Source organism: Cydia splendana, chromosome 1 (genome assembly GCF_910591565.1).
Source record: "Cydia splendana chromosome 1, ilCydSple1.2, whole genome shotgun sequence".
In the NCBI taxonomy this organism is placed as follows: Eukaryota; Metazoa; Arthropoda; class Insecta; order Lepidoptera; family Tortricidae; genus Cydia; species Cydia splendana.
This window is the reverse complement of record NC_085960.1, coordinates 17,939,622-17,954,888: the sequence shown is the minus strand read 5'-3', so window position 1 is coordinate 17,954,888 and position 15,267 is coordinate 17,939,622. Positions and strand designations below refer to the sequence as shown.

General features: G+C 38.6%; 1 protein-coding gene and 1 long non-coding RNA gene across 2 annotated transcripts in view; one reads left to right on the top strand and one right to left on the bottom strand.

The window, feature by feature from the left end:
• Window positions 1-15,267, bottom strand: part of LOC134796528 (uncharacterized) — a 66,148-nt gene that overhangs the window by 24,647 nt on the left and 26,234 nt on the right. The gene's annotated exons all lie outside the window — the stretch shown is intronic.
• The window catches only part of LOC134794578 (muscle-specific protein 300 kDa), a 202,018-nt gene continuing 199,312 nt past the window's right edge, over window positions 12,562-15,267 (top strand). Inside the window, exon 1 of the mRNA XM_063766393.1 lies at window positions 12,562-12,612. The gene's annotated coding sequence lies outside the window, so the exon portion shown is untranslated. The remainder of the gene's footprint in view (window positions 12,613-15,267) is intronic.

The following is a 15,267-nucleotide window of genomic DNA, read 5'->3' as shown; positions in this document are numbered from 1 at the left end:
ACAATAATCAAACCGTGAGAGGACAAGTGCATCCCGTAACCTCACCCTAAGCTGAACACTAAGGAAAGATCTTATTTTATATAGTAATTTTAGTCTATAAAAGCAATTTCGAACCACATTAAGCACATGATTTTCAAACCTTAATTCTCCGTCCATAAGAAGCCCCAGGTTTCTGGTCTCTTCAACACGTTCAAGAGCATTACCGCTTATGTGCACTTCGAAACTACTTTTAGAAAGCTTTGCTATTTGTTTTTTTGTACCCATTAACATGACTTTAGATTTTGTAGGGTTTAGTGCAAGTGCGTTTTCTTGTGACCATCCAGCAATGTGCTCGAGATCACCGTTTAACTTGCTAATACCTGAGTCTATATTACTCAAACTACACGGAACGTACAGCTGTAAGTCGTCAGCATAAATATGGTAGTTATTATACAGTCTTTGATTGCATCTGTTATGTCACGGCTGTATAATATAAATAATATTGGGCCAAAATAGAGCCTTGCGGCACTACTGCAACTATTACTGCAATGTTCTGCCGCCAGAGTGCAGCACTACCGACTCTAGAAAATTCAAAGACTAACTTATACATACTCTGCCTTAAACTGTTTTTTGACAAGTTTTCACAGACTATAAATTATGACATTGATGCATCAAGGCGGTTTGTTAACAAGGGCCTACCGGTAAACGCGAAAATCGAAATTTAGTTATCTGCCTCTTTATCGCTCGAATGTGCAAGAGTGATAGAGAGGTTAGATAACGAAATTTCGATTTTCTTGTTTCGCGGTAGTGGCGCTACCTACGCAGAGTTTTGCGTAATATTCCCTATTATTTTTTGATTAATATAAATACAATGATAATAAAATGCATAACGTGCCGTTTTCTTTCTATTATAATAAAACATACTATGGTGAAACCGTAGCCGTACTGGGTTCTATTTGTATAAAAAAGACCATGTTCGCCCGCGACTTCGACTTAACTGTCATAGTATGAAATAAATGATAGCATTGAAGCTATCATTTGGCATAGGTTTCATAAGTATTGAGGATATGGACCAGACTCCATATTAAAGTGCCCATGGTCCTTTGCTGACAGGGGCCCATGTTTCAACCCTCCCCAATTTATCGATATCGATAAAATTCGCAAGCGTGTAGCATACTACACTATTTAAGTATGTTATGTTGGTACTATTGTTCTTTGACAGTTCTTTGTCGTACATGTTGGTAATGATTGGATAACCAAACATATACACAGACCAATCAAGTCGCTAGTATGGAAGTCCCGTCTCTTAAAACGTAGTGATTATATTCTCTTTGGTTACTATGACAAAAATATATGTTTTTTTTTTTGATTTGCTAAGGTATTCTATTCGAAAAAATCTATTCTTATAATTATACTTATCACGATCCTAATAATAAGTTTTACCGTATCTAGCAGTTTTTTTAACTTCTTAGAAATTACAAAATATATTTAATTAGGTAGTTAGTGCATTAGAAATAGCTAGTCTCATAACGTAACTTAAGTACAAAAAAGTATGGTATCTGAACATACATTAAACAGCTGTCGATGTTGAAAATGTCAAACTTGTCATCAAAATTGTATAAAATACAGATTTTAGCGGGAATGTCGAATGCGTTAACCATCAAAGAATTTGCAGAAAATACTCACGTACATTTTGTTCACTAAAAGCTAACATTAAGCCAATCAGGAGTGAGAAGGTACAGGAGTAACGAAGTGAAGGATATAAACATTATCTAACCCAGGTACCATTTCATGTAATGTAGGTAAGTAATGTCCAAACTCTAAACAATATTGTGAGTTTTACAGCTTTTACACGTCGGCGGTTTATTCAGTTTCAACGGCCTGGACTGGCTGTCAGGTTAAAGTCATCGCAGTATATACCTACAGTCTTGCAGCGTTAGTGTTAGTGACGAGTCCCCGGGAATCACTGGACGCGAATATTTCACCGCAACAACCGCCTGCTGCAATAACCGAAGGGAATTTGAAAATTCACCTCTGAGATAAATTCCTATTCTGCATGGCAGTCGAAGCTGCATAGCCCGAAGTACCTGTTCGCTTAGGTGATATAAGTTTTATAATAGTATTAGCGTTTGCGTGGAATGATAATATCTCCATACTAAATTTCATCTAAAGTGTTTCAGCAGGTTAAGCATGAAACAGTAACAGACAGAGTTACTTTTGCATTTTTAATATTAGTAGGGATTAAAAATTGGCCGAATATGGAGTTGCCAACTATGAATTTTCGGTTCAGAACTTAACAAACCAATTATTCGGCCGAATTATTTGGTTTATTTATATGATTCTTATAAATTGCATTACAGTAGCAGCAAAAGATGAATTGCTTCCTAGGCAATTCCCTAGAAACAAAAAGTAAAAAAGGCAAGGGACTCACAAACTTTTCAACAAATATCAAAACGTCCTATGGATTCAACAAGTCTCGTTATGTGTTCTAATGACAACAGGAAAATGTAATCTGATAGAACAAAGTAATTAAAAAAGTTCTGGAGTAGCTTTTACGGTGGTGTAACAAGACAAATATACCTACTAGTAGCTCTGAGCTGTAGACCTCACGATAAGCTTCATAAGCTACAATAATGTAAAAATAAAATATACTTACTTTGTTGAGTCATCACTTTGATCAGATCACAATGATCTAAGTGCCATATATAGAGTATACTGGCACTTAAGTCCTTTCTGCCAATTTCCAGTAATTTAAACTTTTTCCAAGAAACGAAACAACAGTAAAATTATATCTAACTCTAACTTCCAAACCTGCTCACAATATTTCACGAGAAATTGTTTAGAGGAGAATATCCGGACATGAATACGAAAGCATGAAACGGAGACCTTCGGTAACGCTCGGTCAATAAAAAATATGTTTCGAATATTTACCCGAATAATTCGGTTGAATACGAACATTGAAAAACTCGTCGAATAGGTATGCCGATAACCGAATAATTACCGAAAATTCGGCCCATCTCCAGTATTTAAACTAAAAGTGGCGATCGAGTCGGGTCATAAATCATCGGAATCATGCTATCCCTTTCGCACCCGCATTGCCTTATGGAGCGGGCTGTGCAACAATAGTGCAGGTAGCGTTAGGCATAAAAACCGGCTAAGTGCGAGCCGGACTCGCGCACGAAGGGTTCCGTACCATTACGCAAAAAACGACAAAAAAATCACGTTTGTTGTATGGGAACCCCACTTAAAGATTTATTTTATTTGGTTTTTAGTATTTGTTGTTATAGCGGCCACAGAAATACATCATCTGTGAAAATTTCAACTGTCTAGCTATCACGGTTCTCGAGTTACAGCCTGGTGACAGACAGACAGACGGACGGACGGACAGACGGACAGCGGAGTCTTAGTAATAGGGTCCCGTTATTCCCGTTTTTACCCTTTGGGTACAAAGGAAGGAAGGTAAAAAGGAATGTCGATAAAGTAATGAAAGAAAGAAAATAAATAGCGTGGTATTTTTTTATTCCAGCCATTGACGTATATCTCAGGACGGGCCTTACGGGCACTAAAATGGTACCTACTAAAATTAGACCAAGAAAAGTCTGCAGCGATTTTGATAGCCCACGCAGTGCAAGTGTTATTTTAAACGTCAAACTTCTGTAATAATTCCGTATAAATAACACTTTCACTGAGTGGGCTATCAAAATCGCTGCAGACTTTTCTTGGTCTAACTCTAGCTCAGCGGGGTCACTCACGAATTCGAATTCGAGCCAATCGTGCAGTCTAACGCAACTAGTTGCGACTAGGGTTTGCAATCCGGATCCGAAATGTATGAAATTATCCGGATCTGGATCCGGATCCGCGGATATTCCCATACATTTCGGATCCGTCGTGCAAACCCTAGTTGCGACCAATCGCGCGCGTGATGCGAACTCATCAACCAATCGCTTTGTAGCGGTGTCACATCGCTGTACTGGCTCCATTCATGCCCCATTCTTATTTCCCGTAAGGCCACTCCTGAGATATATACTTTATTCATGTAGGCCTAGCAACAAGCTCTTATGAATCGTAATTAATCTTAATCTAATTATCAGAGCAATTTATTGATGTTAATATTATTCCATAATAAAATTGGATTATTATACATATCAAATTTAACACTAAGAATTTCACAAAAGGATCGTCAAACATTAAAAAGATTGTATAAAAAAATACTAGTCTAGAATTTCTAGAATAAAATCTAAATGTCAAAAAAAAAGCATAAGTAACAAAAGAAGTAGATAGTATTACATCGGAATATCCATTTCCTCATCAATAATCAAATGTACCTAATAAATAAATAATCATTTCGAATAACAATTAATCCCACGTTGTAATATCATTCATGTAGTCTTGTGTGGTATAATAAGCTTTAGAAATAAGTTTACGCTTTACATAATTCTTAAATTTATTAATAGATAATTACGTCAATGATTCCAGTATTGTATAATAATACATGTCTGTATCTGTATATTTAGGTGTCCATGCCTTCGCTTGAACCACATTATGAGATAACACCCTTGTAACTCAGCCCTAATCAAGCGAATTCATCAACTAGTAGCGCCATCTATCGCGCTACCCAAGTACTAATGTCGCCCGGTTGCCAGCGCTCGGCTGCTTTCTCTTCAGTACGCTTTTGTAACTCAGCCGAGCAACACGTTTACAAAGCAAGTTTAAAAAGATCAAGAAATTATATCGTAAAAATATTTTGAAAACCTCCGACTTCGTGACATTCCGCTCGGTGCCCATGGCCCAGCGACGAGACGCAGTGACCTTCCTACAGGCACCGTCATAAAAAGTACACGGGTACTTACGCCTCATGGCCTCGTCCTGTGGGACAACAAGCGTCGTCCCGTGAGACGACATGGCGTCGTCCCATGAGACGACAAGCGTCGTCCCGTGAGACGACAAGGCGTCGTCCCGTGAGACGACAAAGCGTCGTCCCGTGAGAGGACATGGCGTCGACCCGTGAGACGACATGGCGTCGTCCCGTGAGACGACATGGCATCGTCCCGTGAGACGACATGGCGTCGTCCCGTGAGACGACATGGCGTCAACCCGTGAGACGACAAGGCGTCGTCCCGTGAGACGACAAGGCGTCGTCCCGTGAGACGACAAGGCGTCGTCCCGTGAGACGACAAGGCGTCGTACCGTGAGACGACAAGACGTCGTCCTGTGAGACGACAAGACGTCGTCCTGTGAGACGACAAGACGTCGTCCTGTGAGACGACAAGGCGTCGTCCCGTGGTATCGTCCTGACACACGACATGGTATTGTCCTGACAGACGACATGGCAGCGTCTTGTAAGACGACGAGCATCGTCTCGTTAAAAGACCTTGTGACATTCCGCTCAGTGCCCGTGGCCCAGCGATGAGACTAAGTGAGCTCTTATAGCCATCATCATAAAAAGAATACCTACGGGTATAAATGGCACACAGCGTCGTCCCGTTGGACGACAAGCATCGTTGCGTGTCTCACTCAGTCCCGTGAGATGACATGACATCGTCCTGTGGGACATCAAGCGTCGTCCTGTAAAACAATAAGGCGTCATCCTGTGATACGACAGGCATCGCGATGAGTTACGTCATCATGTGAGAAGACATTGCGCCATCCTGTGGTATCGTCCCGTGAGAGGATATTGCGTCCCATAGGACTACATTGCATTGTTCCATAAGACTACATTTTGTCGTATCGTGAGACATTAATACGTCGTCCTATGAGATGATATCGCATCGTCCTCTGAAACGACATTGAAATGATGTTGTCTTGTTAAACAAAAACCGTTGTCTCATGGTCTACCATTAATACGGTAGCGGACGTCTTATTGGTCGCTTTATCGTTCGATGTCTGCACAGTCGGCCTCGCATTTAAGATCTGCATGGTCATGAACCAATGCACGACTTAGTGGGCGTTATCATCATTGTAGCCGACCAAATGGTGTGTCACCTTATTTTAGAACGACGAGCAGCAGAATTGCTATTAGCGGGTTTGGCGCGATATTGATAACGAAATGCAGTTACAGTAATTGTCTCAACCTGCCAGGAAAAAGGAAGGTTTCCGTCTTGGTCGTGTACAAATGTTGGTCTAGGTCGATAACAAACAGTTGCCGTGAGATACCAAACAAACCAAAAATATACATTCTGAGGATCCTAAACTGTATGACTAACTGGCCATGAAAAATAGCAGTTAAGAAACTGTGAAAAGGGAAAAGTACAAAGTGAAAAACTTTGTGTTATACTTTGCCCAACTAGATCCTATACCATAAAGAGAGAGGGGGAGGCAAGAAAATTGACGTTAGCCTTAAAGAAGGAAAGAAAACTAAAACTCCCTCTTCTGAATAGGAATACCAATACAAGTATAAGGCCAATTCATTTACGGCTCTGTCATAGGCTAACAAGAGATATCTCTTTATTGCGGCTCTAAACCTGAAAAGAATAGAGTTTATGATACTCGTATATATTAGTGAAAAATCATCGCACTAAATCCCTCTTTTGAATGATGAATGACTAGTCAGGTTGATAGTGTCTTTGGGAATACTGAAGCATCTCCTGTATACTCTCTAAATATTGACCATTAGCTAAAAAATTGCGGCCTATTACAAAGAGAAATCTTTTACTTACTTTAAATCGTCTACTATGTAGCTGTGAAACAGAGACCACTGAACTAAGAGAAACACGTAGAAAACAGCAAGTACCTTCCATCGCATTCCGTCCAATAGACCGAACTGACAAAGGCATTTATAATGTAATTAGTGCTCCATTCACATCAGTCAGGTAGAAACTTGTGAAATTAGGTTCAAATGCTGTAAGTAACAAGCTCCACTTCGGAAGAAGAGAAGCAGCCGGTTGTGTTATCGACCTGCCGTTGGTATAACAATCATGCATCATAAAACGTTGACCATAAACGTTACATAGTTAAATTGCAAAGGAAATGAATGAACTCTTACTGGTAATATAACTATCGGAAACAGGCGGTATATGTCTAAAAGGACCAACTAGTAAAATATTAATTTAGTATGGCAATCCGCATAGTTACCCATGATTGTTCAATAGGTGAAACATCGGTTTCTTTAGTGGTAAATGTTATGCCTATATAGAAGATGAAGCGCTCCTTCAAGTTATGTAAATAAATAAAGAATTTATGAAAAGATTTTTCGGTAGTTAGAGTGGTGTTACTGATTCTGTTTCGAAAAATCGCGAATTGAATTAGAGGTGAAGCCGACTAAGGGAACTAAGCTGTCGAACCAACAGCCACGGTCCACGGCTTTAAATCTAAACGATGATTGTTTAATTTTTCCAAATAGACAAATTAAAATGAAGTCACTTCAGAAACTTTGGAAACCATGTGGACTGCGGGGCAAGCCAACGTACAGAAAAACGTATAACGTACGTAAACGTACACACATGCGTAATATGTAGAAAATATTTGCAGGCAGTCTTCGATAGCAGATACCGGATTCTGAAAGAACACGGATCAGAAATATCCTTCTTTCGATTTCCAGATGAGAGGTTCCCTTTGCAGATAAGGAAGTACTCGCGTGATTTTATAGAAGAATAACAACATACGGTGGTTCAGGCAAAATGCACGATCTAAGCGAAATATGACTACAAATATCGCCGGTTAAATAGACCCTGCAATTTACTCTGAAAATCAACACTAGTTCTGCAGTCATTGCCAGATCTAAGTATTATAAGCTTAGCTGAAAGGTTGTAGTCCAGGGTTTACAGCATACTGTTGTAACAGGTCTCGTAGAGCATGTAATTGGAAACGTCATCTTCAATGCAATCAATTCCAGGTGTAGTACCCTACGAAATTATCGTGTCTTGGTTATAGGGCAGATGCGCCGCTAATCGAATTACAGCATTAGTTGTGAAGACAACTACAATTCATATATTTATATATTCATGATAATATGCTTATATCATTAAATACAGTATATATGAGATGTCAGTAGACATATATCAACGTTACGTCAGGCGTAGCTCACTCCGCGATTTCGTCGCGTCGCTACAAGTACATGCGGCCCACACCAATTTTGGTGTCTAGCACTAGTAGTTGCCGCGCACCGCTATAGAATGGACGCCTGCTCGCGCTTGCACCACCTTGTGGTCAAAATCTGTCGTAATAGTACATACTATTATTTATACTATGATTACGTCAAGGTAGTGACATAAATATAATATGTCGCAGAAAGGCCTAGATCATCAAATAATTGTTTATTTGTGGGCATCATGATGCCTAATTAACCCTAGGGTTCCCTCAAGATAATCAAATGATACACAACTTAATTGCACGAAAGCCAATAAACAACATACAACGTCCTTGTATTGCTAAATTTCTAATCAAAAGTACCTACAAATTAATAATAATAATAATAATTCAGCCTATATACGTCCCACTACTGGGCACAGGCCTCTTCTCACTCGCGAGAGGGCTTGGGCTATAGCCCCCACGCTGGCCTAATGCGGATTGGGGCTTCAAAGTACAAATTAAGTAATCAAATTAATATTTGTTAATGAACGCGTCTACACGTGTTAAGGTTTGACAGGAATTGTGCCACAGCATCGCCCGCGCGCGCCGGTGCTGGCAGCACTTGAGATTAGATGACATCATGACATCATGAGACACCCGTGGTTTATGCCACTGCAATGGTATAATGCCAAGAACTTACTGGTTCGGACCATATATAAATAATAATAATGTTTTAATTTGTCTGGGTGTTAAGAAAGTTCCGCAATTGGTTTGAAAAGGTTGCACTACAATTTAAAGTGGATAGGTCCACCTCCCCTTCTCTTACTCAAAGAGTCTTTCATCGTCAGTCAAGAGGTTTTTACACTCTTATTAGATTTAGATCGTATGTATACGAAAGCATTAAAAACTCACAAATCGTGCTAAGTCTAACAATAAAGCACAATCCATTACCAGCGCGCGAACCATATAATCTTCAGTTTGGGAATCAGCTTGCCACCAGAAAAAGTGAACATTAAACAACCTACAATTACAAGCCTTTATTATAATTAGCCTAAAAATTATAGGTGAAGGCATTGGAATTATTCAAAGATTAAAAAATCTTCTAAAATATCCTACCTGATGGTAGACGGATCTTCAGTCTACGCACAACATCATGGTGAGATGCCATCCACAACAACTAGAGTTGTCAGCATCACTTTAAATTCATAATCATCGCCTCCATACGGTTGTCACCTGCGTGTCAGTGATTCTGTTCATTCGTTTATTCGCTTGCATGACTGACAAGCACATCATTTAAAGATTGGTTGACCCGGCACCAGCCTAATTGGCAAGTTTTCAGTTATCTGTGGGGAGTAGTAAATTTAGCAGCATAAATGACACTTAAAATAAGTAGGAGCCTACCATTTCATATAAGAATTAATATCTTTTCATGGCTTACTATTAATATGGTAGTTTTTAAAGCAACCCTCACCTAAAACTAATCAGTAAGGAAGAATGTATTATCGCCTCAGTTGAAACTACTGCTAGGTTGTTGAGAGTTGTTACTAGTAACGCATACATTAAATCATGAAGTGTTGTATTTTCTTCTTCACTTTCTGACGCTACTTTCAGGCAGAGGAGTACTTGATTCGAAATAAATCTCAATTACTTCCACAAATAAGAAATAAGAACATCATGTTTATAATTTCTAACACATTTACGGAATATGTTGTCCTTATGTAATGATAGCCCATTAACAAATAAACCTGGTATACCTAGTAGTCAATAACTATGTATTAATATCTAAATAATGTTAATATCGTATTCTAGTGGGTACATATACAAACATTTGGTTATTTGTCCACATTAAAAGTCATATTACATTACATCTGGTCTATGATGCAACTTACCAATTTACATTAAATTGTTGGAAAATACAATAAATCAGAGAGGACCCAAGCTTTTCCAATTAGTTACAAAATTTTAAACAGTGAATGGGCCGGCAGTGCTATATTTGTGTTAAGCAGTAGATAAGTAGTAGTAATATCATTACATCATACAACAAAACCTTTTTATCACCTAGTGGCTATTGTAAGGAAAGCATCAGGTAGTTTGGACGGGTTAAATGTAAAACTCACTCGATGAGGTTCACGTTACACGCATCAGAGCTACTACTTCAGATAGTGGTTACACTTAAATTTGTACGACCTACAAGTACCTACTTATGTCTTTAATTATGATATTAGGGACAGTCTTTCAACTAATAGTCACACAGTTTTGTTTTATATAAAAAGTTTTATAGTCACAATGGATAACTTATGTTGCCAGTCCGTGCTAACAATTGTCTCATCTATCGGTAATTACAAATAAGGAAAATCTAGTAAGGTTTGACGTAAACAATCCTTTAGTATATCAATACGGAATAAATTTCAAGCCCATATTCTTATCATGTGATTTTTGCATAAATTTAAATATTATCAGTCACAGTACGCCCGGGCCAGCGCCGGCAGAGGTTTAAACACGTCTCATAATGTGGTTCAAGCGAAGGCATGGACACCTAAATAGAACCGTTTTTCCCCCGAAGGGTAAAAAACGGATATTTAGGTTCCTGCCGAAGCTTGAACCACACCTAAGGGCCTTGCCGGCTTATGTGGTACTGAAGAGAAAGCAGCCGAGCGCTGGCAACCGGGCGACATTAGTACTTGGGTAGCGCGATAGATGGCGCTACTAGTTGATGAATTCGCTTGATTAGGGCTGAGTTACAAGGGTGTTATCTCATAATGTGGTTCAAGCTTCGGCAGGAACCTAAATATCCGTTTTTTACCCTTCGGGGGAAAAACGGTTCTATAATCAAATTTTGTATGCTAAATTAGACCCAGCACCATTATTTGATTTCACGTCGATTCGACGTCACATACTTAAGTTAGTTAGACAACAATATATTATAACCCCCTTATTCATAAACGTTTACTAAAGTTGACAAGCCGATAATAATCGTTTGTCCCTTTCCTTTCCATCATACCAATACGTCGGAAAGGGACAAACGATTATTATCGGCTTGTCAACTAAATAGTAAACGTTCATGAATAAGGGGGTAAGTCTACACCTCGACATTGGCAGAATTCACCTTGCTAAAATTAGCGAGGAGTAAAAGCCATTTACGAATATATATATATGTTATGGATCAAACTGATCTGATGATGGAGACCGGAGGTGGCTATAGGAACTCGGTGATAAAACAACCCAACGTCACTGTGTTTGAATTTGTTAGAATTGTCTCGATGGGTATTAGTCGACCGTTGAAAGAAAAGTGTATACAGTATCGATAAAAACTTATAGGTAAGTATCTAAAATTTAAATTGTTGACAAAATATCTTATCTTTACTAAGTTACAGGTACCTCACCGACTAGCATGAGTTGTGTTTTCGCGCGCGACTCGCGAGAGTCCATATCTATACTTGAAGTTACGCTAGATGTAGGTATTCTGTCTGTATTCACGCATTCTGTCTCTCTATCACTCTTAGATAATAGTGCGAATAGTGCGATAGAGAGACAGATAGTAGGCACCCTGTTTGTTTGAGATTTAAAATCCACAATGCGTGAGTAACACGTTGAAATTACCGTCACGCTAATCAAATTAACCTTGCTCCATGGTTGCATTTCGTGTAGATTGCCAAGTAGGAGATAGGTAGGTATACGTACTTATATTTTAAATCTAGGTACCTACTTACTTATTTGGCGGAAACCAACTTTTGCTCCTAAAGTCCTGACTCCCATCAAATCATCTTATGGTAGGTACCGTAATTCTACGGAAAATTACGTACATTATTTATCCCTAATTGAGATTTCGTATTTATTCCGTACAAAATGAAAAAGGAACGGCACAATTAAATTAATATTTATATTATTTACTTACTTACCTATGAGTAAATTAATTAACTAACCGTTAACGTATGTATTTTAAATCTAGGTACCTACTTACTTATTTGGCGGAAACCAACTTTTGCTCCTAAAGTCCTGACTCCCATCAAATCATCTTATGGTAGGTACCGTAATTCTACGGAAAATTACGTACATTATTTATCCCTAATTGAGATTTCGTATTTATTCCGTACAAAATGAAAACGGAACGGCACAATTAAATTAATATTTATATTATTTACTTACTTACCTATGAGTAAATTAATCAACTAACCGTTAACGTATGTATTTTAAATCTAGGTACCTACTTACTTATTTGGCGGAAACCAACTTTTGCTCCTAAAGTCCTGCCTCCCATCAAATCATCTTATGGTAGGTACCGTAATTCTACGGAAAATTACGTACATTATTTATCCCTAATTGAGATTACGTATTTATTCCGTCCAAAATGAAAACGGAACGGCACAATAAAATTTATGTTTATATTATTTACTATGAGTAAATTACTTAACTACAAATAAATAAGTAGGTGTCCTAAAGTTACAAGTCTTTAATTATTTAAGTAACGATATCTATCTGGTCGGATGTTTGATCGATTACCATGTTTCAGAATGGACCTGTTTTGACAAAGAACGAAGAAAATCCAGCGCGCAAGGAAATTGTTTAATTAACAATGAATTGACGTATGGTATCATCATCTCATCAAGAGTTATGGGGAACAAACAGGTAGGCCAACATGAATATTCGCACCTAGGTAAATACGATGCTTGATAATAAAAAAATAACTCGAATCCTATAAGTATGGCTGGGCCGGCACACATACCCACGATACGACGTCGTATCGTGGGACGACGCGGCGCCGTCTCACGTTGCGACGTCGTGTAACGTTGCGACGTCGTGTCGTAGAAATCTACGACGTCGTATCGTGGGCACTATACGACGCCTTGTCACTTTGCGGCGTTGTGTCGTAGAAACTAGGGCTCCCGGTATCCGTGTTACACGACGAAACGAATACCCGTGTTCTTAAGACCGGCGGTGCTAAGAACACGGTTTACACGGAACCGCCGGGATCCGGATACGTATCCAAGAACCGTTCCCAAGAAACGTTTCTCAGATACGTATCTCCGTTTACACGGGTACTTAAGACCGGCCCGAACGGATCCGAAACAGTTTGAGCTAATCAATGCTCTAGCTCTGGGTATGCAAGGTCTAGTATTGAATGTTGACTTCAGATGAACTCGTTTAGCGTACGAATTTTTTTTTTAAATTATTTATAACAGTTTTAACACGTGTTAATATAACATATTTAACCAACTATACAATACAGGGTCATTTTTGGACCGTATGCCATATTGTGCGAGGTGATTAGGTAGGCCATACTGAACAACTTTTTGTATGGGACCAACTCCGAAATCACAAAATTTTTTTGGCCGTTTCTTACATTTTGGTCGAGTGGATGTCGACGTTTTCTATGGGAAGGCCAAATTATTTGGGATTTCGAGGTTGGTCCCATAGAAAAAGTTGTTCAGTATGACCTACCTAATCACCTCGCACAATATGGCTAACGGTCCAAAAATGACTGTATATGAATGGAAGTAGGTGTCCTCGTTTAGCGTACGAATTTTTTTTTAATTATTTATAACAGTTTTAACACGTGTTAATATAACATATTTAACCAACTATACAATACAGTCATTTTTGGACCGTATGCCATATTGTGCGAGGTGATTAGGTAGGCCATACTGAACAACTTTTTGTATGGGACCAACTCCGAAATCACAAAATTTTTTTGGCCGTTTCATACATTTTGGTCGAGTGGATGTCGACGTTTTCTATGGGAATGCCAAATTATTTGGGATTTCGAGGTTGGTCCCATAGAAAAAGTTGTTCAGTATGACCTACCTAATCACCTCGCACAATATGGCTAAGGGGCTGTCCATAAAGTACGTCATCGATTTTTGACGATTTTGGACCCCCCCCCCTATAATCATCCAAAAACCATGCTTCAAATTACCCCATTTCCTCCTACTTCATGCTACCATTTGCTACCGTCATCCGATGTCCAGACCCCCCCCCCCTAATTTGAAATGACGTAATTTATGAATAGCCCCTAACGGTCCAAAAATGACTCTGTATATGAATGGAAGTAGGTGTCCCTATTCTATATGGTCTACTATTTTTAATTTTGAACGTACTCGTCCCTAGTTTAGAACCTTAATTAGGGTTCCGTACCCAAACGGTAAAACGGGACCCTATTACTAAGACTCCGCTGTCCGTCCGTCCATCCATCCGTCTGTCACCAGGCTGTATCTCGTGATCCGTGAGCTGAAATTTTCACAGATGATGTATTTCCGTTGCCGCTATAACAACAAATACTAAAAACAGAATAAAATAAAGACTTAAGTGGGGCTCTGGGACTTAAGTACTTGGATGGGTGACCGTTTTTATAGATAATGGTACGGAACCCTTCGTGTGCGAGTCGGACTCGCACTTGGCCAATTTTTTTTACTATTATTGCTTTTAAGTTAATTTCATTACATATTATATTACATTTCAATCAAAGAAACACATTTTATATATAATGGTGTAAGTTATATAGTTTCGCGAAGAATAGGTATACAGACAAATACTACCTACTACTACTTTGTGGTTATTTGTTATTTTTATCAATTACCTAACTGTTAACTAATCTACCAACGAACAAAAAAAAGTACAGCGGCATTTGAAACGCAGGATTTCACGCGAGAACCTTAAAAACCTATGCTACCTTGGTTACCTTGCAATTATATTGCTAAATACATTAAGATAGATCTCAAAATTGGTAATCATTCATGTTGACTGGGGTCACTTTCACACTAGTGCTCAGGTAATAAATGCCGGCCGGTGGTGTTCCATTCATTAGAACTTTAGAACGTGTTGTTTTCCAATACCCTTTTGTCTGATATCGCCGAAAACAAGTAGAGTCCCAAACCATTATCAGAACTGCCATAGCTAATTATAAGCTTTATGTCGGTGTAATAAGGAGAACCTGTCTACACATATATGAAATTGTAACAAATGCAGCGGCTAAAATTAAAGAAGCAAATGTATCGAAGCAAATGAACACGAAATAAATATGACTTTTAAGATATTGTGTTTAGGTAAGTAGGTATGACTCCAGTTCGCCACTTAGTCGGCCAATTCGTAAAATACAGTCTTTCCAAGTAACTTTAATTTAAAATCGTTTTGTTGCTAAAATTGTAAATAATATTTATTAGTACAGTCTTAAAGTTCATTTTATATGATAATAAGATAATGAATTTAAGAAAAGTCTTACTTTTCATAAATTCATACTAAATTATATTCTTCTTCTTCTTCTTCTTCAAGTGCCATCTCCGTCCT